The following is a 26,562-nucleotide window of genomic DNA, read 5'->3' on the forward strand; positions in this document are numbered from 1 at the left end:
TGATGCCTCCAGCTTTGTTCTTTTTGCTTAGGATTGCCTTGGCTATTGAAGCTCTTTTTTAGTTTGTATGAATTTAAAAAGTTTCTTTTAGTTCTGTGAAGAATTTCATTGTTAGTTTGACAGGAATAGCATTGTATTGTAAATTGCTTTGGTCAGTATGACCGTTTTAATGACACTGATTCTATCAATGATCATGGGGTATGTTTCCAATTGTTTGTGTCATCTCTGATTTCTTTGAGAAGTGTTTTGTTATTCTCGTTGTAGAGATATTTCACCTCCCTGGTTAGCTGTATTCCTAGGTATTTTATTCCTTTTGTGGCAATTGTGAATGGGATTGTGTTTCTGATTTGGCTTTTGGCTTGGCCATTGTTGGTGTATAGGGATGCTAGTTATTTTTGTAGATATATTTTGCATACTGCTACTTTGCTGAAGTTGTTTATCAGTTAAAGGAGCTTCTGAGCTGAGATAATAAGGTATTCTAGATACAGGATCATGTCATCTGCAAACAGATATAATTTGACTTCCTCTCTTCCTATTTGAATACGCTTTATTTCTTTATCTTGCCTGATTGAAAAGTTGGTTTGACATATGCAATTTAATAAATGTGATCCATCAGATAAAAAACTAAAAATGAAATACACATGATTATTTCAATAGATGAAAGGGCTTTCCATAAAATTCAACATCCCTTTATGTTAAAAACCCTCAATGAACTTAGCATCAAAGGAATATACATTAAAATAATAAGAGCCATGTATGACATACCCACAGCCAACATCATACTGTATTTGCAAAAGCTGGAAGCATTCTCCTTGAGAACTAAGACACGACAAGAATGCCTTCTCTCATCAGTCCTATTTAACATATTACTGGAAGTCTTAGACAGAGCAGTCAGGCAAAGAAAGAGATAAAAAGCATCCAAATTGGAAGAGAGGAAGTCAAACTATCTCTGTTTGCAAACAATAGGATTTTACACCTATCAAACTCCATAGTGTTTGCCCCAAAACTCCTACATCTTATAAACAACTTCAGCAAAGTTTCAAGATATAATATCAATGTACACAAAACAGTAGTATTTCTATACACCAACAATATCCAAGCTGAGTGTCAAATCAAGAATTCAATACAATTCACACTAGCCACACACACACACAAAAATATATATATACCTACAACTACATCTAACCAGACAGGTGAAGTCTTTTTCAATGAGAATTACAAAACACTGCTGAAATAAATCAGGAATGACAAAAACAAATTAGAAAATATTCACGCTAATGGAAAGGAAGAATCAATATTGTTAAAATGGCCATAATGCCCAAAGCAATTTACAGATACAATATTATTCCTATCAAATGACAAGTAATAGTCTTAACAGAATTATAAAAGTCCATTATAAAATTTACATGGAACTACAGTAAGCTCATATAGCCAAAGCAATGCTAAGCAAAAATGAAAAAGCTGGAGGCATGTTACCCTGCTTCAAACTATACTACAAGGCCACAATAAGCAAAATAGCATGTCACTGGTATAAAAATAGACACATAGATCAATTTGATAGCATAGAGAGCCCAGAAACAAAGCTTTGCAACTAAGGCCATCTGATCTGACAAGGCTGACAAAAACAAGCAGTGAAGAAAGACTCCCTATTCAATAAAAGGCATTGGTATAACTGGCTGGCCATATGCCGAGGATTGAAACTGGATGCCTTCCTTAAATTATGTATAAAAATCAACTCAATATGGATTAAAGACTTAAATGTAAACCCTCATAATATAAAAACCCTAGATAAAAACCTAGTCACTACCATTCTGGACATAGGCCCTGATAAAGATTTCGTGATGAAGACATCAAAGGCAATTGCAGCAAAAACAAAAATTGACAATTGGGACCTAAATGAACTAAAGAAGTTCTGCACACCAAAAGATACTATCAACAGAATAAATAGACAACCCATAGAATGGGAGAAAATATCTGCAAACTATGCATCTGACAAAGGTCTAATACCCAGAATCTGTAGGAACTTAAATAAATTATCAAACAAAAAACAACCCTATTTTAAAGTGGGCAAATGACATGAGCAGGCACTTTTCAAAAGAAGACATAAACATGACCTTTTGAGAAAGGCAAATTAAAACCACAATGAGAGACCATCTCACACTAGTTAAAATGGCTATTGTTATAATGTTTAAAATAACAAATGCTGGTAAGGTTGCAGAGAAAAGGGAGTGCTTATACACTGCTGGTGAGAATGTAAATTATTTCAATCAATGTAGAAAGCAGTTTGGCAATTTCTCAAAGAACTTAGAAAAGAACTACCTTTCAAGCCAGCAATCCTATTATTGGGTGTATACTCCAAGGAATATAAATTGTTCCACTATAAAGACACATGCACACATAGGTTCATTGCAGTGCTATTTGCAATAGCAAAGGCATGGAATCAACCTAAATGCCCTTCAACGGTAGACTGTATAATGAGAAAGTGATTCATATATACCATGGAATACTACACAGTCATAATAAAAAATGAGATTATGTTCTATACAGCAACATAGATGCAGCTAGAGGCCATTATCCTAAGTGACGTAACACAAGAACAGAAAACCAAATATCACATGTTCTCACTTCTAAGTGGCAGCTAAACATTGAGTACACTTGGATACAAAGAAAGGAACAATAAACACTGGGGCCTACTTGAGGGTGGAGGATGGGAGGAGCGTGAGGATCAAAAAGCTGCCTATTGATTACTATACTTTTATCTGGGTGATAAAATAATCTGTACATCAAACCCACTCAACAGACAATTTATCTATATACAAATGTGAACACATACCCCTGAAACTAAAATAAAAGTTTAAAAAATTAAATTAGAAAAAAATAAGAGTAAAATGCTATTTTAAAATATTCAATGCAAGCAAATAAAGATTTTAATGTATATTCTCTATAAATTTAAATAACCAAGGGTGACATTTTATGTTTATTCTTGAACCAGTGAGACCAAATGCAATTAAGTTTAAAATTGCATTGCAAACATTTCTCAAATCCAAAAATATATTGATACTAGTTCAGTTTTTTTAAAGTTGACACGCTATTATGGAATTTTAAATACATTTAATTTGATTAGCATATATAACACACATACAAATTTTGAAATAACATTGAAATTCAGTCATACACTTTCATCATTTTCAGTGTTATGGCTAATCTTATGAGAGAAATAATAGAGTGGATTATTAAGTGGCTTCATATATATTTCCTCCCTTTGGAATCTGAGTCTTACTTCTGTGGTATTAGTACTTTCATCTGCACAGAGCATAATGATATTTACAAGTTACAAATGAAATTTATATGCCTGCTGAAGGAAAGCTATCCCATGTGTATAAAATGCACAGCAAGATGGCAAGAAATATTTAAATGAGGGTACCATGAAATCATACTAAAAAGCTTTGAAATTTGAGGACAAACTGTTTAATTGGTTAAAGCAGGATGTCCCCAGGATGTAGTTAATATTTATCAAGAGATCATGATTACTCTAAAATGAAGTTATAAGATTTGGTTTTGTATTTAAGTACTTGAATTATTGGTATGGCAGAAAGTAATGAAAGTATGTGTCACATATTTCTCTCCCAGTTCATAAGCAGAGTACCATTTATTTTGTAAAATAATAATGTTGCAGCTCTTTCACTCCCATAGTTCGGTGAGTGGGAGTGTTACAGCTCTTCTTTTATTCCCATAGTTTGGTGAGTTCTGAGTTCTTGTCTCACAACCAAGAAGAATGAGGTACACAGACACTAGAGAATGAGTAAGGCAGAGTAGAATTTATTGAACAACAGAAAAACTCTTGGTAGTGAGAGGGGACCTGAAAGTTGGTTGTCAGCCGTGAGGCTGAGTCTAGAGGTTTTTATGGGCTTAGAATGGAGGAAGTGTGTGCTGATTGGTTTGTGAGTAGGCTTGGAAAAAACACCATTCAGAAGGAGGCACAAAAGGTTATAGAGCCAATTTGGGGAGGGTAGATATAAGTAAAATAGGTGAAAGATAAGGACCAATCGGGAGGAAGCATGCCAAATGGGAATGGGAGTTCTCACTCCAGTCCATGGATTTCATCTGTAGCTGCTAGCTTGGTTTTCAGGCTTTCGATGGTCCTTGGCTTGAAGGTTGAGTTTCACCAGAACCCATTCCTGTCTGCCTAGGAATTTTCCTGCCTCCTGTTGCTATCAATAATGCCCACTTCAACAAGTATGAATAATTCAGGTCTATGTACTCCATAGGAATTTACTATGCTCTGACTACTATTTATTGTTTTTCTACTTTTGTTATGATACAGGATTAGAAACAAAGAAAGTGAATTTTTAAAATATTAAGTTACCAAAATCTTAGATTGCTTGACATTTAACATTATGATTATCTATTTTCATTATGTAGATCCATGGATATAGAAAACATCAGGAAAAATGAGTTTAATTTAGTCTATGAATTGAAAATATCTGATATCCAAATGTTCTACGCATATACAAGTCCTGCTTATTACTGTTCCCTTTCCTGGGCTATTTTCAGTGGTGATGGTTGGCACAGGAAGTATCTATTGGAACTTTTTCCCTAAAACTGCTTCTGTTATCCCCATCAGAGTAATGATATCCATGGCACTTCTTTGTTCAAGTAACACTTTTCACATTTCTTGAAAGAACTGAGTCTGAATTAGGAGGTTATTTTGCTTTGCTTTAATATCAGGTCATTAAGTTTTGGATTTGATCCTGGTAACCTGTTTCTGATCACCCTCTGTACTGCCTGTTTTGCAATTATTATCTTGTTTGCCTTATAGTACAGATAATGTGTCATACTCTTCTGAATGTCCCAGTAGACTGTGCAGTTAATGGCCTGTCTAACAACATTTTGAGTGTTGACACACCAGAATTCACCATCCTTCCACTCCATGCATCTGTCACAAAAAATCTCACTGGTTATATTAGATCCTATAATGTCAGCATACTTTTCAGATATAATGAATTTTTATCACCAAGATTTGTACTGTGCTAGTTGTCCCAGTGCTTTGCCTGTTCTATACGTAAGTTTACCTGAAAATCTACCTCTTACTCTGCCATGAGACAAAATGCTGAATTTTGACAGAGTGCAATCAGGGTAGCAAGAAATTATGAAAACTTATCCATGTCATTCTTATAAGCTAGAAGAAGGAAATATTGCAGAAAGGATTTTTCTCTTTTGTTTACATTTCCTCTTTGAATTTTAAAACCTTATTCCCACACAATTTTTTTTTCAATTATAGTCAACAGCTCTTAGAAATGATGGCATTTGTATCACTGAAAAAATAAATATATCAATGAATGAGTAAATAAATTGTTTTGGCTTATGTCACATAAGATACAGACTTTGAAATTACAATGGAGGATTTTTGGGTTAATTTTTCTACCTTCTTTGTGAACTAACATTCAGTTATCATCTTTTCCATCAACAACAGCAATATTCGTGTACTTTTCTGTAATTCTGATTGTCAGTTCTCACACATCTAAGCTTCACCCAACTGTCATTTCTTATTTGAACAAATGGTATTTCAATCTTTTTGGAGTTTATTTTAAGTTAGTTTTTATTATGAGCTATAAAATTGTATTTCCCATTTATATTCAAGTCTTCATTACTCTCGCTCACTGAGCTCTATACTTCCTTTCTTTGAGATTTGGTAATACTCTTTGGAGTTGAAAAGCAAATAAGTATAATTATCAAAGATTATTTTAATACATATAATTCAGTTCTTCCCCTTAATTATTCCTGCTTAATCATTTACACAGATGTAATTATCTATCTACATATAATAATTACAAGTTGTATATGTTATAATATATGTAATCATTGGTATGAGCATATATACAATCAGTCCTCATTATTTGTGGATTCATATTTGTAAATTTGCCAACTCACTTATGTTTCCGTGTAACCCGCAAATCAATACCTGTGATACTCTAGCAGTTATATGTGAACTGGCACAGAGCAACAAAAGAATCGTGTCACCCAATGTGCAGATTCTCAGCTGAGGCTGCCACTTTGCCTTATTCTCTCACTTTTTATACTATAAATAAGTATTCTTTTTGTGGTTGATTTGATGCCACCTTTTTCACATATTTGTTGGTGATTTCACTGTTGAAAATGGCCCCAAGAACAGTGCTGAAGTGTTAAAGAAGTCAGGCATGAGTTATAATACAGTTTGTTGTGAGTTCAATGTTAATGAATCAACAATTCATATTAAAGTGTTTTTAACAGAAATACACATAAAGTAAGGTTATGTATTGATAACCTTACAAAAATGTGACCAGGGGATTGCAGTAACCTGACTGTATTTTGCCTAGGAGCAATGATTCAGTATTCCCTATATCCGTTTTTAAAGGACTTCATAGACAATAACCACCTTGTGTAATGAGGATTGACTGTATATGCAGAGAGATTGAGACAAGGAACTCAGTCTTGGCTTATATCACTTGCTGTGGATTAATTGAGGGAAAACAAAGCAAATCTGTTTTCTACTTACATACCAAAAAGGAGAATGGAAATCTTTAGAAATCTGAGCTTTCCTTACTCCCAGTCTTCCCAACAACCAGTGAATAGATGTTATATTTTAGAAACATTAAGAGATAATAAATTCTTTCAGCTTCTAGGGGGAAGAGAAGACTAAAATCTTGAGTTTATGGAATTGAAGAGCTCAAGCATAGATATGGCTTCTGTGATACACATTGGGAAGTGGTCTCTAGTGGAAAGGAATTTTTGCCCAGGTTATACACAATCACGCAGTATGTGGCCAGGTCACTAATGTGATAATGGGTGCATGCTTGAGGTATGAATACCAACCATAATTGGACCGAAAGACAGTTCCATGGTCAAATGTGGCATGGACAGAGTGGAGCTTATTTGTCATTGAACAAATGCTAATAGAAGCTTGGACAAATCATCTAAAACAAACTATAATAGCTTAAACATAAGAGACACCTCTTTTCCAAATTTAACTTTTATTGTATTATTGTTACATGCTCCTCAAGGCTTCCAAAACTTCTGTGGGGTACCAGTGGTTTCTAGGTTTATTGGATAATGTAGAGCAAAATTATATACATGTGTACTTGTGTTTCCATTTGTCATTTAACTCCCTGTTTTACAAGGTTATTTTTGTCACATTTCCTTTGGTCTCATCAACTTTAAAGCCAATAAATTTAAAAATCTTTTATTGAAAATATAGGGAATGGGAGCATCTAACAGAACTTCTAAAACTATATCTCTTAACTGAATTCTATACACTATTACTGTTCCAAGTAGACCAGTTTAAAATCAAGCACTTTAAGTAGATTGCACCTCCTCCAGTAAAACAAACAAACAAAAAACATAGTGATGATATGTATTTCTTATGATTGTTTTCCTTTTAATTAGACCCAGTCCATTTCCTGGATCGTTTATTTTCTCATATGACTCTGCTCAGTTTCTTTAGTGACAAACAGATACTGATTAGTTTTAGCTAATGCACTCTTACTACTGCTTCTGGGCAAATGATTAATGTCCCGTTTATGATCCCTATAGTACAACTTCAGAAAAATAAATCCTTTGGTCCCTATCAACTGCCAAAATAGAACTATAATGCTTTCAATTACTTTTCATAAATACTTGTGTAATAGCTACTAAATACAAGGTAATGTAACATAGTTTATTTTCCCTATAGGACATTTTTCATTTTATATTTGTTCAGCTTATTTTAGAAATATGAAAACTATATTTGATGTTTTGCTCCTAATCAGGTAATCTCCATTCATTTTATTTTTAATGAATTTGAAATAATTCTACATAAAATATCTTTAAGAATATTGAAAAAGAGTAGCAATAACTATTGAAAAATGATAAACCATGCTTTATTCTAGTACAATGTATTTAAACAATAAAATATATCCACTACTCTTTCAAGCCCTTCAACATCACAACATCATAAGCCACATACATACACACATATACAAAGACACACACATGCACACACACACAAACACAAGGTATAGTTTCGAAAAGAAGCAAGATGTTTAATGAAAAATTGTGTTTTCTCATTTTAGTCTCTTTATCCAAATAGACTAAATGCCAATTTTTGCTACAGAAATTGCAATGCCAATTTTTGCTACAGACTAGTTACTGTATGTCAAAATTCTTTTAAAATGGGCCTATATTTTCTTTAAATATATGTATTTTTAATGTTAGAAGTGAGAATCCCACAGGAAATAATGAGCATTTAGAATAATTATTTCCTCAGAGGTCTTTTGATGTCCTAAGCACTCATGGACCATTTTTTAAAACACCGTTGTTTAAGACACTTTCATTAAACATAGCAAATATTAATTGTTCAATAGGCAAGTTCTACAGTCTACTCTCTTTGCTTGACTTTAAGAACTGTTTAAAACATGTTGAGTAATCTTAGAAGTGATGGGTTATAATAAATTTCCTTAGCTTAATTGTTTCATTCATTGTCAATTTGCATCATTATATTTTAAGATTTAGTTCAACCTTTTTTAGTGACAGTAGAGAGTATTTAATGTCATGATAACCTTAAAACATCCAATTTAGCCATTTTAATCATTTCACTTATGGGAACATAGGCAATAGGGATAGGGCATGAATCCAAATTGAGACAAGCCAAGCCACAAGACTTAATGCCAATTCTACAGAGATTCATTTCTCTTGGTATGTTGAGGTAAACACACTGTTCTTTTCTATTGGGAAACAAGTCTTATACAAAGCAACCCATCAAATTGATCAAAGTTTTCCCATTAATATAAAAGTTTATTCTTTTAGTGGGGGACAAATATTTTAATATATTTAACATAAGCAAATTTTGACATACCTATCACATACATTATAATTATGACATCTTAAACATTTAATGGATAAACTTAATCCCTGCAAGCCAGGTCTCACTATTTTAATTACTCTCTTAATTTCAGAAGATGACTGTTAAGCAAATAGCAGAGTTATTTAAGATGGCTAATATATGATATTGAAAACAAATGTAATATTTATATAACAATAACATCTAAAAATGAAAATAAATCATTTTCTATGAACAGTATTAATGAAATCATAATGACTGATCTATAATACAATTTCATTGTCATGTATATTAACAGTACAAAAGAAGAAAAATATATTCCTGGTGGCTTACAACTATATTATGTAAAATTTTTGCTTTAAAATACAAAATTGTTTTTCTTAATTTTTTAATTGAATTTTTAAAAATGTATTTGGCATGGTAGTGAAGGGATTGTGACATAGCTATAAAGAATGGACAAATAAATATTTTAATTCTGTATTTGAATGAAATTATGAATGTATTTTATCAATATTTCTTCATAATTATGCTCTAATATTATTTTCATTTAGTTGTAACAATAAAAAGTAATGCTTTTTTATGTTAATTTCCATGTAAATGTATATGCTGCTTGGAAAGCACAAATATTTTTTGACACTCCCATGTTTAATGTAGCACTATTCACAATAGCCAATGAATGGGAACCCACCTAAGTGTTCGTCAGCAGACAAATGGATTTGAAAAATGTGGTATATATACACAATGGCATACTACTCAGCCTTATACAAAATTCTGTGGGCCTTAAAAAACTTGTGACATCATGGATGAACCTAGAACATTATGCTAAGTTAAATAAGCCAGACACTAAAGTACAAATACTACATGATCTCGCTTAAATGTAGAGCCTAACAAGTCAAATTCATAGAAGTAGAGAGTAGAATGGTGGTTAGCAGAGGCTAAAGGGTAGGGGTACACAGGAAAAAGGAAGATGTTGGTCAAAAGGTACAAACTTTCAGTTACGTAAGAGAAAAAAATCTGGTAATATATTGGACAACATGGTGACTATAATTCATGATATTATATTGTAGATTTCAAAACTGGTAGAAGACAGGATTTTAAATGTTCTCACCACAAAGAAATAAGAAATATTTTTGGCGACGGATAGGTTAATTAGCCTGATTTTATCATTCCATAATGTATACATGTATTAAAAGATCAAATTGTGCCTTATTAATATATAAAGTTAGTATTTGTCAGTTGAAAATCAAATAAAACGTAAAAAGTAAGCACAGAAACTATAAATAATAGTGTAATACAATACTATATTTTAAAATATTTTGATTGCACACATATACACCTATGTAATAAGCTAAATATGATTTTGCTCATAAAATATCCTATTTAAATAAATGCCTTAATATTTTCAATTGTATTAAAACTATAAATACATATAAATATTAGCAATCATTTCATCAAATTTATCTTATATTTATTTTGTGACTGTGCCAGGACAATTGAGGCAACATGGAACAGTTAGAATTCAATTTATGAGACGGTCACCTCTTTGAACAAATTTATTCTGCGCAGCACACTTAGAAGTAGATAAATGCTGGTGCATGGGTTAAGTTACAAAAGTGATTATTTTAACAGAATGCAAAAAGTGTTTCCCTGGCTCTGTGGAATTGCATTTTAAAGGCACCAAAAGAGCTTTCCTTTGAGAAATCAAAAGAAATTCTTTCAAAGACCTCCCAATTTTTAAAGTCTTTAAACCTAGCACCATTATCAAATATCCCCAGAAATATTTTGTATACCTTTATTAAAATGTATTATGATTCAGAAATGCTGTTTAATCAAATTAATTTAAATCTTCAGAACAACTTCTGCAGACTGTTTAAAATATATATTTTTTTCATTGTGCCTGTCCCAGGTTTTGGTATTAGAGAGATGCTGGCTTCACAGAATGAGTTAGGGAGGAGTCTCTCCTCCTTGACTTTTTGAAATAATTTCAGTAGGATGGGTTCCAGCTCTTCTTTTTATATCTGATGGAATTTGACTGGGTATCCATCTGGCCTTGGGCTGTTTTTTAGTTAGTAGGTTTTTTACTACTGATTCAATTTAAGCACATGATGTTGGTCTGTTCAGGGTTTCAATTTCTTCCTAATTCAGTCTGGGGAGGTTATGTGTTCCTGGGACTTTATTCATTCCCTCTAGATTTTCTAGTTTGCTACATAGGAGTGTTTATTGTAATCTCCGAGGATCTTTTGTATTTCTGTGGGATTGGATGAAATGTCACCTTTGTTGTTTCTGATTGTGCTTATTTGGATCTTCTCTCTTTTTTGCTTGGTTAATTTAGCTAGTGGTCAATCGATCTTGTTTGTCCTTTTAAAGAACTACCTTTTGGTTTTATTAATTAGTTGTATGGATGTTTGTGTCACAGTTTCATTCAGTTCTGCTCTGATTTTAGTTATTTCTTTTGTTCTGCTTCCTTTGGGGTTAGTTTGTTCTTTATCTTCAAGTTCCTCTAAGAGTGCTGTTAGATCATTAACTTGAAATCTTTCTAACTTTTTTGAGGTAGGCATTTAACACTTTAAACTTTCCTCTTAACACTGCTTTTGCTGCATCCCAGAGATTTTGGCATGTTTGAGTCTCTGTTTTCATTTATTTCAAACAATTTCTTGATTTCTGCCTGAATTTTGTTGTTTACCCAAAAGTCATTCAGGAGCAAGATGTTTAATTTCCATTTAATCGTGTGGTTTTCAGAGATAGTTCTCAGTATTGATGTCTATTTTTATTCCACTGTGGTCCAAGAATGTAGTTGGTATGATTTTTATTTTTTTAAATGTGTTGATACTTGCTTTCTTGCAAGTAATAATAGATAATTAAGTTGGTCAGGTTTCAAACTTATACAAAATAAAATTTTTATAATGACAGGCAAACAGTGTTGTGCAACAATTTAAAAGTTTCTTTTGGAAGATGGTAAAGCAGTAGTGTCTTACTTGTATTCAATCAGAACATGGATGATCACCTACCAGGGATCCATTGATTGGATATTAAGTGACAGAATCCAACTCAAGTGAAAGGAAAGGAAGAAAAAGAAAACAAAAATGCTTGTTCTCATTTCACCTATCATTTGTTTTCTGCTCATGGGCTGTTTTAAGGGGGACTGGGCAGTAAGCTACATGAGAATGTAGAGCTCATAATTGTTTTCCTTATCATAAGAATACAAAAGGTTAGAATGAAGCAAGGAGGGTTTAAAAAGTTTGATGGTTCATCTTTCCTATTTGATGACGTTAGAAAATGTTTTGTGATATGCTTATAATCTAATACAGTGGTTCCAAAGTGTTGTCCCTGTATCAGCAGCATGAAGATCACTCAGGAACAACTTTTATTTTATTTTTTATTTTTATTTTTATTATTGTTTTTTTGTGACAGAGTCTCACTCTGTTGCCCAGGCTGGAGTGCCGTGGCACAATCTCGGCTCACTGCAACCTCTGCCTTCCAGATTCACGTGATTCTCCTGCTTCAGCCTCCTGAGTAGCTGAGATTACAGGCACGTGCCACCATGCCTGGCTAATTTTTGTACTTTTAGTAGAGACGGGGTTTCACCATGTTGCCCAGGCTGGTCTCGAACTCCTGACCTCAGGTGCTGGGATTACAGGCATGAGCCACTGCACCCAGCCCCAGTAACTTCTTAGAATGACAGATGCTTTATAGGGACACACCTCCTGAATCAAAATATCTGAGGGACAGACCCAGAAATCTGTGTTTTGGCAATCCCTCCAGGTAATTCTGGTGCACACACAAGTCTGGGAAATACTGTTAAGGTAACTATGAAAGACTTCATAAGAGGGTAGACTTTCTGGGATCTGAGGCATAGTAAACTAATATTAAACTGAGAAGTTCTATCCTTTATATCTCAACTTGTTTCTCCATGACGGTCTTCCATATTGTTCCCATTCTATATGAGTGGTGATGAAATCTACATTGTATATGAGTTGGTGATGAAATCAATGCCTCAACCTCATTCCAAAAGAGTGAGCCTTCTGAGTGAACTGCTGTGTTAAATTTGAAGTTTGCCATCACAATAACTACTTTAAAATATTTCGCCACTATTTATTGACCAAAGTTGTATTTTAGCTCATGTAATATTTAAGTCAGAGGCTGGAAGAGGCCAGCCCCATATGATTAAAACCTGTGTTGTTTTCCGAAGGACCAAACATTCAGTTACTACATATGAAGAGACAGCTTAGGACAAAAGTTCCTGATGATAGGGCATCATAGATATTGCATTAATTTTTATCCTCTCCTTTAATTGTTTTTCTTTATATATTTAACCTGGCATATGGGGGCTACTCAATACTTGTTCATAAGTATTACAGAAATTATGCACACAAAATATTCTGAATTTTTCTGGTAAAGAAATATGTACATTAATACATTAACAGTTCTTTTTTTCCCTCATCCATAGTTGGCAATACAGCATACTTATTACAATCTTGTATGCCATATATATTTACAATCTATATCTTTTGTGGCTACTAGGTTACTAGGTACTATACACCTAACTATCAAATGTAGCAGAGTATGGAGACTTATAATTAGTTTTTAAGGTTATTTGAAACTAATCATCTCTTTGCACAAGTTTTTGTCCAGAAGTTTACATACACTCCTTTTAACCCTGTAAATAAATCAATCAAAATCATTTTTGAAACTCTTTCTAAAATTAATTTAGAAGCTCATTGCAAATGTGTTTGGACAGAAGGATAAGGCACAAAGAGCACATCATACACTGTAAAAATTAGATTGAGAAAAATGTGTATGTGGTAATTATATTTGTATGTAACTGCAAAGAGAAAAAACGTGATGGGTCCTTACCACTAGATCTTTAGCCTCATGAAAGATATTCTGTCAAAATTACTGGTTCTCCATCACAGAGAATAACGTCTTGCAGAGAAATGATTTTTTTTAGGATTAACTAAAGGATGATCTTTGGCAATTCTCTAATATTCATTTCTCTTTTATCTCACTGCATCTTCTTCCCTTTTTATTATTACTAATGTACTTTAGGACATCAGCCTGATTTTTACCATTGGTTTATACTATTCTCCCCCACAGAATTATTTGTGTAGTTCAATTTGTTTTGGTTCTTAATGCTGTGTTACTGCTTGGGCACTCCAGTTAAATTTCAACCACCAGAGTAAACTTTAAACTTTTCCTTATGGGAGTTTCAACTTTGTGACTTCTTAAGAGTAAAAAAATAGGAAATCTAACAGAGAAGTCTATTCACTATTCTTAGAGGTTGCTTTCCCTTTGGTCTGATTGACTTCAGAGTTCAGAACCCCTGTCTTTCTGTTATTCATTTATTTCATTTATTTTACTCTTTTGTTAAATAAAAAGAAAGTTTTTTTTTTTTTAAAAAAAACACTTTATTATCCTATGCATACATTCTTACTATTTAAGAAATAAAATAAATAAGTAAAAAACGTTATATACATATACATATATATATGTATTTGCCTTAAACCTCTGATGAAAGAAAGAAAATTCTACTTACTATAATCTCTATGAAATTGGAAAGCTTTGCTTATCAGGCAACTTAAGGAAGCTGTATTCTTGAAAAATGTATAGAATAAACGACTTGCAAGTGAAATTGAGTGTGTTATCTATTTACAATAAAAAGGACTTTTGCTGTGTAATCATTAGACAGACTAAACATGTTTTGAGAACACCTTCAAAGCACAGGTGCCCCCAAAATAACAAAATATTAGGAAATGATTTAGTATTTCATATATTTTAAAGTTTCAATTTAGTCACTGTAGAAAAGATTGGACATTTTGGGACACTTATAAGTTTATTTTATGGTTTAATTTTTTTACATGATTAACATAGGAAAATCAATTGTATTTATATACACTTGCAATGTACAATCCAAAAATGGTAGTATAAAAATAATTCTATTTGCAGTTGCATAAAAATACTTAGGAATAAATATAACAAAATAGGTTCAAGATATTCACTAAAACCCACAAATCAGCATTTAAAGAAATTAAGTAACATCTAAATAAATGTAAAGATATCATGTTCCTATGATCAGAAGAGTTAATAGTATATAGATTTTAACACTTCCCAAATTGATCTGTAGATTCAATGCAATCGCTAATAGAATCCCATCTGGCTTTTTTTGTTGAAATTAATAAACTGATCCTAAAATTCATGTAGAAATTCAAGAGACCCAGAATAGCATAAACAATCTTTAAAAAAAGAATAAAGTGGGATGACTTGCACTTTTCTGTTTCAAAACTTACTATAAAGCAATAGTAATAAAGACAATGTGGTACTGGCATAAGGATAGGCATGCGTCGATCAATGAAATAGAATTGAGAGTTAAGAAAAAATACCCATATATCAATGGTCAATTGATTTTTGACAAGGGTGCAAGATTATTCCATAGGGAACAAATAGTCTCTTTAACAAATTGTGCTGGGACTACTTGATATCCACATGAAAAAAATGAAATTGAATCCCATACGTCACACCATATACAAAACTTAAAATGGATCAATGATGTAATTGTAAGAACTATAACTATAATACTCTGTTTGAAGGTGGGAAGGCCTATACAAAATGTTTTAATTTTTAAAATTTTACAGCGCCATGTTGGCAGTGAAGGGCAGGAGAGGCTAATAAATGATAACATTTAAGTGCTTACAGCCTCAAATACATGTATCTACCTCTGACCAAAACCTGACCATGGGTTTATTCTTATCCAACTCTCTATATTTCATGAACTCATTTCTTAGAGAAAAATAGAGTAGATATATAAAGTACTCTAAAGTTAAGGAGTAAGAATGGAAATATGTATTACATTTATCACAGTGAATTTATACTTCTCAAAAAGTGTGAACTTAGAAAAATATGAAAGTATTTTATCATTACAGCTTATTATTTTCAAAGCAATTACACTAGTATGTAAATCTTTTGTTTAACTTTTTTCCATGATTGTGAAGTTCTTATTTTGTGGGTTCATTGACTCATAGCTTTATGGTTATAAATTTATGTATGGAAAGTTCCTGGATTCTAAGACATGTCATTTGATTTACTTCAGGCAAATTGCAATTAAATAATAACCATAATAATAGCTAATATTTACTGATTTACTTATATTAGCTAGTCATGAAGAATTTTGCTGTAATGTCTTATTGGATCCTTAAAACCATCCTATACACTGAAGAAACCAACATGAAGAGTTTACAAAATGTGTACAGTTAAGGAGAATGGCAGTTGAGATTTTTACCCATGTAAACTGACCTTAGAATTCATGTACATGAAGATATTCTTTCAAAAGGTATCTATTTCAACACTATATACTCAATATGTGTAAACATATTTACTTTGACTGCTATTTTACCTGTCATCAACATCCTGCCTGTTGGAGATTCCACAAGGCACCACCCTGCTTTATTCAAAATGTAACCTAAGTCCAGAAAGAACTTTAAGAAACCATCTTTACATCATTTTATAATACCTAACTAAAATGCCATTTTAGTGGTAAATTGTATTGTTTAAAGATATTTGCAATAGATTGTAAAAATCTTATCCACATGTTTTTCTCATCATCGATAGATAGAGTTTATGCTTCTCCCCATGAACCTAGGCTGAGTGTTGTTACTGCTTTGATCAATGGAATTTGGCAAACTGATGACCTCTCTCTCTCTCTCTCTCTCTGTCTCTCTGTCTCTCCCCACATATCTCCCTCATGCCTTGAGACCCCTGAAGCAATATGTAACAATTTCAGCTGTTCTGAAACCACTGTGTTGCTCAGATCCCCAGGAGAAATCACATAGAAATTGAGACATCTGAGAAGCCCAAAGTGTTTCAAACTATAGCTGTTCCAGTCATGTCAACCTAGGCACTAAACACAAGAATGAAGAGCCTTCAAAATGACTCCAGTAATGACTGACTTCAACCTCTTGAGAAATTCTGAACAAGAACCACTTAGTTCAGCTTCCCTTGAATTCCTGATCATTATTTGTTTAAATCATTAAGTTATAAAATATTAATAACTTATTATTAAGCATTAGGGAACTGGACCAAGCATTTTCCAAATCCTCCATAGAACCCCTCCATTACTGCATGGCATTGTATCACTCAGATAACATTTATCTTATACTGGTTTCCTAATAATGCAATTTTGGAATGCATATATAGGTCCATGTCACTAGGTGAACTGAAAAGAAAAAAAATAGAATTGATTGGAAGTTTAGAGTTTAGAAAGCCACCATTGCTGCATATAGCTTAAATAAGTATAATGATTAATTCCTGTGATGGCATTGTATGAAGGAACTTGATTAGACCTTGAGGACTGACCAGGATGCTTGTAAAAGAGAGAGGTTGGGGTAGGAACTTGCATGGGAAAAATTCAGAAATACTGCTGAATCAGTTCTACTGGGTACCAATGCAGAGTTAGTTTTTGGTTCACAAAGCAACTTGCAGAAACAGTTCTGACCTAAGACTGGGGTGAGAAACAAAAAGAAAAATAATTACAAAAGATTGAATTGTTTGGTAAATTGTAGTGAAAAATAATAGATTATTAGTAACTGAGGAGACCATTTACACATGAGGAAATTGAAGTCCAGAGATATTATATTAAATTGCTTGAAGTGGTGTGGGATCTGAGCCTGCATGTGTAAATATTTGGGCTTAACTTTCTGGGTCCTGACTCAGAGCCTCACAACAGTATTTGAAGCGTTAGTTTAGTAGGTGGTCTTTCCAAGTTAGCCTGAATTGGGAATAGAGCTTTAGAAGTGAGTCAAGCTAAAGTTTTTAAAATTACATAAATTTGTACAGATTTATGGGATACCTGTGATATTTTGTTATGTGCATAGAATGTATTATGATGAAGTTAGGGTATTTTGCATGTCCATCGTTTTGAATTAGCATTTCTATGGTTGGGAACTTCTCAAGTCCTCTCTTCTAAGTATTGTGAGATATACAATACCTTTACCTTAACTATAGTTGCCCAGCTTTGCTATTGACTACTAGAATTTATTAATTTTATCTAAGTATATGTTTCTACTCATTAACCAACCTCTCTTCATGCTCCTCTGTACACATACCCTTCTCAGACTCTAGTATCTATCTCTCTATACACTACCTCCATGAGATCAACATTTTTAATTCCCAAACATCAGTGAGAACATACAATATTTATTTTTTCTGTGCCTAGCTTATTTCACTTAACTCAATGACCTCCATGTCCATTTATGCTTCTGTAAACGACATGATTTTCTTCTTTTTAAGGACCACATAGTATTTCATTGTGTATACTGCGTTTTCATTATCCATTCATCCATCGAGGGACACAGGTTGATTCTATATTTTTGCTACTGTGAATAGAGCTGCAATAAGCATAAAAGTGTAGGCATCCCTTTGATATAGTGAGTTCCTTTTCTTTGGATAAATACCCAGTAGTGGGAATGCCGGATCACATGGGAGTTCTAGTTTTATTTTTCTGAGAAATCTTCATAATGCTTTCCATAGTGATTGTATTAATTTACATTCTCACTAACAATGTATGAGGGTTTCTTTTTCTCCCCATCCTTGCCATCATCTGTTATTTTTGTCTTTTTCATGATAGCCATTCTAACTAGGGTAAGATGATACCTAATTGTTGTTTCAATTTTGTATTGTCCTGATGATTAGTGATGTTGATCATTTTTCACATACCTGTTGGCCATTTGTATATCTTCTTTCAGGAAATATCCATTTATGTCTTTTGTCCACTTTTTAATAGGATTGTTTTTTACTGTAGAGTTGTTTGAGTTCCTTGTATATTCTGGGTATTAGTCCCTTGTCGGATAAATAGTCTACAAATATTTTATCCCATTCAACAGGTTGCCTTTTCATTCTGTTGATTGTTTCCTTTGCTATGCAGAGCTTTATGTTTAAAATAGTCCCATTTGTCTATTTTGTTTTTTGTTGCTTGTACTTTTGAAGTCTTAGCTGTAAAATCTTTGGCTTCGTCCAATGTCTTTAAGTATTTGCCCAATGATATCTTCTAGTAATGTTATACTTTCTGTCTTACATTTGTCTTTAATTCACCTTGAATTGATTTTATATATGGTGACATATGTATAATGCATGTGGATATCCAATTGGACTAGCGCTATTTATTGAAGAGAGTGTCTTCTGCCCAATTTACCTTCTTGGTGCTTTTTAAAGAAAATCAGTTGCCTTTTGAATGAGTCTTTAGGGTTTTCTAAGTATATAATAATATCTTCAGTGAATAGTGATAGTTTGACTTCCTCTTTACTGTTTTGGATGTACTTTATTTCTTTCTCTTGTCTGATTACTCTGGCTAGGACTTCCAGTAGTATATTGAATAGAAGTGGTGAAAGTGGGCATCCTTGTCTTGTTCCAGTTCTCAGGGAGAAAGCTTTCAACTTTTCCCTGTTCAGTATAATGTTAGCTGTGGGTTTGTCATAGATGGCCATATCACCTCGAGATATGTTCCTTCTATACCAATTTTGCTGAGGTTTTTAATTATAAAGTGATGATGGATTTTGTCAAATGCTTTTTCTGCATCTATTGAGATGATCATATGATTTTTGCTTTAAATTCTGTTTATGTGGTATATCACATTTATTGACTTATGTATGTTAAACCATCCCTGCATCCCTGGTATGAAATCTACTTAATCATGGTGTATTATCCTTTTGATATGCTGTTGGATTCTGTTAGCTAGTATTTTGTTGATAACTTTTGAATCTATGTTAATCTGGAATATTGGTTTGTAGTTTTTTTTGTTATATCCTTTCCTGATTTTGGAATTAAGGTGATATTTGCTTCATTGAATGATGTAGGGAAGATTCCCTCTTTCTCTATCTTTTGGAATATTTTCAGTAAGATTGGTACCAATTCTTCTTTGAATGTCTGATAGAATTCAGCTGTGAATCCATTTGGTCATGGACTTTTTTGGTTGGCAATTTTTAAACTACTATTTCAGTCTCACTATTTGTTACTGGTCTGTTCAGAGTTTATATTTCTTCCTGATTTAATCTGGGAGGGTTGTATATTTCCAAGAATTTATCCATCTCCTCTAGATTTTCTAGTTTGTTTGAAGTAAAGGTGTTCATAGTAACTCAATTGTTCTTTTGTATTTCTGTATTGATTGTAATATCTCCTGTTTCATTTCCAATTGAGCTTATTTGGATCTTCTCTCTTATTTTGTTGGTTAATTTCACTAATTGTCTATCAATTTTTTTTTTATCTTTTCAAAGAACTAGCTAATCCAAAAAGCTCCCAGATCTGATAAATGAATTCAGTAAAGTTGCAGAATACAAAGTCAATGTATGCAAATCGGTAGTGCTGCTATACACCAAGAGTGACACCACTAAGAAACAAATCAAGAACTCAATCCCTTTTATAACAGCTGCAAATAAATAAATAAATAAATAAATAAATAAATAAATAAAATACTTAGGAATATACCTAACCAAGGAGGTGAAGGATCTCTACAAAGAAAATGACATAGCACTGCTTAAAGAAATTATTGATGACACAAACAAATGGAAACACATCCCATGCTCATGGATGGGTAGAATAAATTTTGTGAAAATGGCCATGTTACCAAAATAAATTTACAGATTAAATTCAATTCCCATCAAAGTACCACTGTCATTCTTCACAGAACTAGAAAGAAACAATCCTAAAATTTATATGGAATTAAAAAAAAAAAAACTCTCATAGCCAAAGCAAGACTAAGAAAAAAGAACAAATCTGGAGGCATCATATTACCTGACTTCAAAGTATAATATAAAGCTATAGTTATCAAAACAACATGGTACTGGTATAAAATAAAAATAGGCACTTAGACCAACAGAACAGAATAGAGAACCCAGAAGTGAAGCCAAATACTTGAAGCCAGCTGATCTTTGACAAAGCAAACTGTATTAATTGGAGTTCTCTTGGAGGGACAGAACTAATAGGATATATCAGCTGACTGCAAGTATTAGTGTATTATATATATACATATATATGTGTGTGTGTGTGTGCACGTGTGTGTGTGTATAGTAGTGCATTATATATATAAAGGTATAGTAGTGTATTTTATATATGTAGTGTTATACAGACACACACACGCACACACACACACAGGGGAGTTTATTAAGTATTAACTTACACAATCAAAAGGTCCCACAATAGGCTGTCTGCAAGCTAAGGAGCAAGGAGAGCCAGTCCAAGTCCCAAAACTAAAGAACCTGGAGTCTGATGTTTGAGAGCAGGAAGCATCCAGCACATGATAAAGATGTAGGCCTGGAGGCTAGGCCTGTCTATCCTTTTCATGTTTTTCCACCTGCTTTATATTTGCTGGAAGCTGATTAGATTGTGCCCACCAGATTAACAGTGGATCTGCCTTCCCCAGTCCACTGACTCAACTGTTAATCTCTTTTGGTGACACCCATACAGACATACCCAGGATTAATAGTTTGTATCCCTCAATCCAATCAAGTTGACACTCAATATTAACCATCACACAAACAAAAAACATAAAGTGGGGAAATAACACTATTCAACAAATGGTTCTGGGACAATTGGCAACTGGATCCTCATCTCTCACCTTATACAAAAATCAACCCAAGATGGATCAAAGACTTAAATCTAAGACCTGAAACCATACAAATTCTAGAAGATACCATCAGTAAAAATTTTCTAGATGTTGGCTTAGGCAGATATTTTATGAACAAGAACCCAAAAACAAATGCAACAAGAACAAAAATAAATTCATGGTACCTATTTAAACTGAAAAGATTCTGCACAGCACAAGGAATAATCAGCAGAGTAAACAGACAACCCACAGGATGGAAGGAAATATTCACAAACTATTCATCTGACAAGGGACTAATATCCAGAATCTATAACTCAAGTCAGCAAGAAAAAGAACAAATAATCCTATCAAAAAGTGGGCAAAGGACATGAATAGACCATTCTCAAAAGAAGATATACAAATGGTCAACAAACATATGAAAAAATGCTTAGCATCCCTAATCATCAGGGAAATGCAAATTAAAACCAAAATGAGATACCACCTTACTCCAGCAAGAATGGCTATAATTAAAAAATAAATTAAAAAAAAAAAAAACTAGATGTTGATGTGGACGTGGTGAAAAGGGAACACTTTTACACTGCAGGTGGGAATGTAAACTAGTATAACCACTATGAACAACAGTATGGAGATTCTTTAACTAAAATTAGAACTACCATTTGACGCAGCAGTCCCACTACTGGGTATCTGCCCAGAGGAAAAGAAGTTATTATATGATAAATAATCTTGCACACACATGTTTATAGCAGCACAATTCACAACTGCAAAAATATGGAACCAGCCTAAATGTCCATCAACTAATGAGTGGATAAAGAAAATGTGGTCTATATATATATACACCATAGAATACTAGTCACCCATAAAATGAAACGAAATAATGGCATTCACAGCAACCTGAGTGGGAGTTGCAGAACATTATTCTAAGTGTAGTAACAAGGGAAATCCAAATATATGTTCTCAACTTATAAGTGGGAACTAAGCTACGAGGACACAAAGGCATAAGATTGATATAATGGCCTTTAGAGACACAAGAGGAAGGGGAGGTGACAATAAAAGACTACACATTGGGTACAGTGTACACTGTTCGAGTGATGAGTTCACCAAAATCTCAATAAATACCAATGAAAAACTTATCTATGTTACCAAAAATCACCTGTTCCCCCAAAACTAATGAAATAAATAATAATAATAAAGAAAATCAGTTCCTAATAAATACATCGATTTATTTGCAGATTCTCCATGCTCTTCCATTGGACTGTATGTCTGTTTTATACCAATACTATACTGTTTTGGTTACTATAGCCTCGTACATATTTTCAAGTCAGGTAGTGTGTTGACTCTAGCTTTGTTCTTTTTGCTTAGGGCTGCTTTGGCTATTTGGACTCTGTTGGTTCCACACAATATTTACATGTTTTTTAAACATCTGTGAAGAATGCCATTGATATTTTGATGGGGATTGCATTGAATCTGTAGATTGTTTTGGATAGTATGGTCATTTTAATTTTATGAGCTTTTTCAATTCATGAGCATGAGTTGTCTTTCCATTTGTTCATGTTGTCTTCAGTTTTTGTCATCAGTGTTTTGTAGTTTTCCTTGTAGTGGTTTTTCACTTCCTTGGTTAAATTTATTTATAGGTATTTTATATTTTCTACCTGTTATAAATAGGATTACCTTTTCATTTATTTTTCAGTTAGTTCATTATTCATGTATAGGAATACTACTAATTTTTGTATGTTGATTTTTTATCAATTACTAAATTTTTATTCATTTTTTATTCATTACTAAATCTATTCATCAAATCTAAGAATTTTTTGGAGTCTGTAGCTTTTGCTAAATATAAGATTCTATTATCTGCAAAGAGGTACAATTTGACTTCCTTTTTTTCAGTTTGAAAGCTTTTTATTTTCTTCTCTTACTTGATTGCTCTGGCTAGGACTTCCAGTACTCTGCTGAATAAGAGTGGTGAAAGTGGGCATCTTTGTCTTGGAGAAAAGCTTTCAGGTTTCCCCCATTCAGTATGATGTTATTTGTGGGTTTGTCATACATGACCTTATTATGTTGAGGTGTGTTTCTTTTTTGCCCAGTTTGTTGAGAGTTTTTATTATGAAAGGATGTTGAATTTTATCAAATGCTTTTCTGTGTCTATTGTGGTAATCATATGGTTATTGTCCTTTCTTCTGTTAATGTTAGGTGTCATGATTATTGATTTGCATATGTTCAACCATCCCAGCATCCGTGGGATAAATCAAAGTGCAGGATTACAGGCCTGAGCCACCCTGCCTGGCCCCATTACACATTTTTAATTATCATTTCCGTTTGTTATGATATATTTTAGTGAGCTTTACGGTTTGTCTTTTTATTTCTTGACTTTACATAATTTTTGTCATTTATCTCAGTATTTCTGAAGACATTTTCTTTAATTATTATTATAGAATTAATTCACAAATGTATTTATTGCTTAAAGAATATGGAAATATGTACATCAAAATAGAAATGTCCACTATCACAATACAACTAGAAATAAAAATATATGGAATTTCGTAGAAGGGCTTTATGTTGTTTACACTTGGATATATGCTACTTGTTTTCCAAAGGTGTAGCTTACCATCACCAATATACCTACCAGAAACACGTGGACTGGAGAAGAGCTTTCACCAAGATTGAGTTGTTAATAGACAGAAGTCCAGCATACTTGAACAACAGAGTATTTTTGTAAAATTGATTGCTTGAAGTAAAAATGCTACAAGTGATTTTCACATTTCAAACTTACAGACTCTGTCAGTTCACCTTCCTCAAACACTTTATCCATTTTCATTTCTATCCAAAATATAAAGAGCATATGCTTCTCTATATCTTTGCAAACACCACACATGTTTAATCTTTTAAGTGTGTGAATCTATTGCATAAAATTGTCATAGCTTTGTTTTTTAACTTTTCATTTTTCTGACTACAAGTTATATTCAAGTAGGTTTGTGAAAGTTTTGCATTTCTATTTCTGTAGTCTTTTATTTTCCCTATTTCTGTCTTTATACTTACAATGATTATTTTATAGAGAATTTCTTCTTGAGGAGAATGCAAGCCAGATATATTTTTTTAAATTCAGTCCATTCACTTTAGAAAACTATTTTTAGATATTTACTCTTCATCTAAGTCCCTATAGAAAAATCTCTCTTTTCTATATATTTTGTTAATTTTTCCTCTTACATTGCTCATCCTTGTATAAGGTAGGATTAATACAGATACACAGATCTGACTTATAGTTTGCTTATAGAATCTTACTTCCAGGCCAAAACCAAGCACTGAGTTTCCAATATTGAGTGGATTTGCAACTAAAGCTGTTCTGATAGATTATGATGGGCTTGTTTCTTCTTCCAGATAATTAATTCACTAACTATTTGAGACATAGTATATGCACAAATTAACATTTATTGGATGTATTTTAATCAGAAATTTCTACATTTCCTCTTGTCTCCAAGGTTTTACTTATGGGAACTGTTTCTCCTAGGGTACAATGCATGATTATGAATACTTGTTCCTCTGCTTGTTTTTTGTATTTACACAGACACGCACACACAAGTTCACATGTATTCCTTTTTCTAAGTAACCTACTTTCTGACAGGAAGGCCATGTTTTGGTCATGCTTTGCTAGACTTCTCTTGAATATTGTTATTCCTCCTATAATATGACTGCTGTACTCTTAATGTGCTAAGGATATAATGAAGATATATGGCACCATATTTATATGCCTTCTACATATAAATATATTATCATATATACTCAATATAAATATATTCTTAGCATGTATTTATACAGACACAAGTCTGGTCATTGTAGAAAAAATGAGAGACGTAGGCCCTTGGAAGCATAATTCAGCCTCTTCACTATTGTCCTTTGTAATTCTTTGCAATCTCCAAATTTTCGTGGTTCACTCATCTAACCAAAAGCCCAATAATCAAGTGAAATCAGTTTTCCCTAAAATCAATTTATTAACTGACAATTTTTCCTTGCACTTACAGCTTGAAGAGTGTTTACTTTTTTTCAACCTCTATCCTAAATGTCCTGTCAATATATTCAGCCTGACGGATGGCCAGTGTCAAAGAAAACTAAAGCTGGACAGTAGTTAATGTGGTAAAAACAGACTGTTTTCAGGCCTATTGCAATAAGAGAAAAGAGACCACAGTATAGAACTGGACTCAATTCCAAATACAGCATGGGCAACTGAGAATTTATAGCCAAGGAGCAGATTAGAAGTTGATGGATGGAAAATTACCAGGAGGAAACATCAGGAGTGAGACTGTATTCTGGCTAAAGGAATCTAACAGGATTCTTGCTGAAGACAGTCCAGGGTGATCAGATATGTCCTGGGGAATGGTACAGGAGGAGAGACCTAATCAGATATTGAGGATGAAGATTCTTGCTAAACTAAGTTAGCAAGGTTCTTGCAAAAACTAGATTTTACAATGAAATGCACAGATAGGCCTAGGAGAAGGTTTAGAAGCCTGACAAAAGTTTGATCAAGCAAATAATCTTTGTCATCAGATTAATTAAATATTCTCCATATTCTTACATTTTCAACAATATTTTAGTGATACTAAGGTGCTGTCATCACAGAAACCCACCCACAGGTATCTTTTTATTCCTTAGTAAACATCTGCATAACAGGCAATGAAAAATTGAGGTCTGCCAGGAGGATGACTTAGTACATACAGTATTAGGAATTAATTAGCCTATCAGTGATTTGTTAAAGAGCAATAGAAAATATATTTTCAAATACAATTGTATGTAAAATTTTTATATGTAATGCAGATAACAAAAGAAGCCATTCCCTGTTATAATTTGGGATGGGGGAAGGTCAGGCATTGGCTATGCCAACCTTACTTATTAACTTTTTTCCCCCTTCTTACTCAAAATCATTTAAATACTGTATTTCAATTTAGATAACTGTATTCAATTCAAAGTATTTTTTAACATTTTCATTTCATAATAGAATTTTAACTGTCCTCCCTATTGTCAGTTCCTCACTTTTGCATCTACCTTGTAGTCTAAGAGACTAAACTTCCCAAGGGATGGTTCGTGGCCCGTTTACCTAATCCTTCAATGGCTCCATATCATCTATAAACTTGAA

This window comes from Macaca mulatta, chromosome X, assembly GCF_049350105.2.
Source record: "Macaca mulatta isolate MMU2019108-1 chromosome X, T2T-MMU8v2.0, whole genome shotgun sequence".
In the NCBI taxonomy this organism is placed as follows: Eukaryota; Metazoa; Chordata; class Mammalia; order Primates; family Cercopithecidae; genus Macaca; species Macaca mulatta.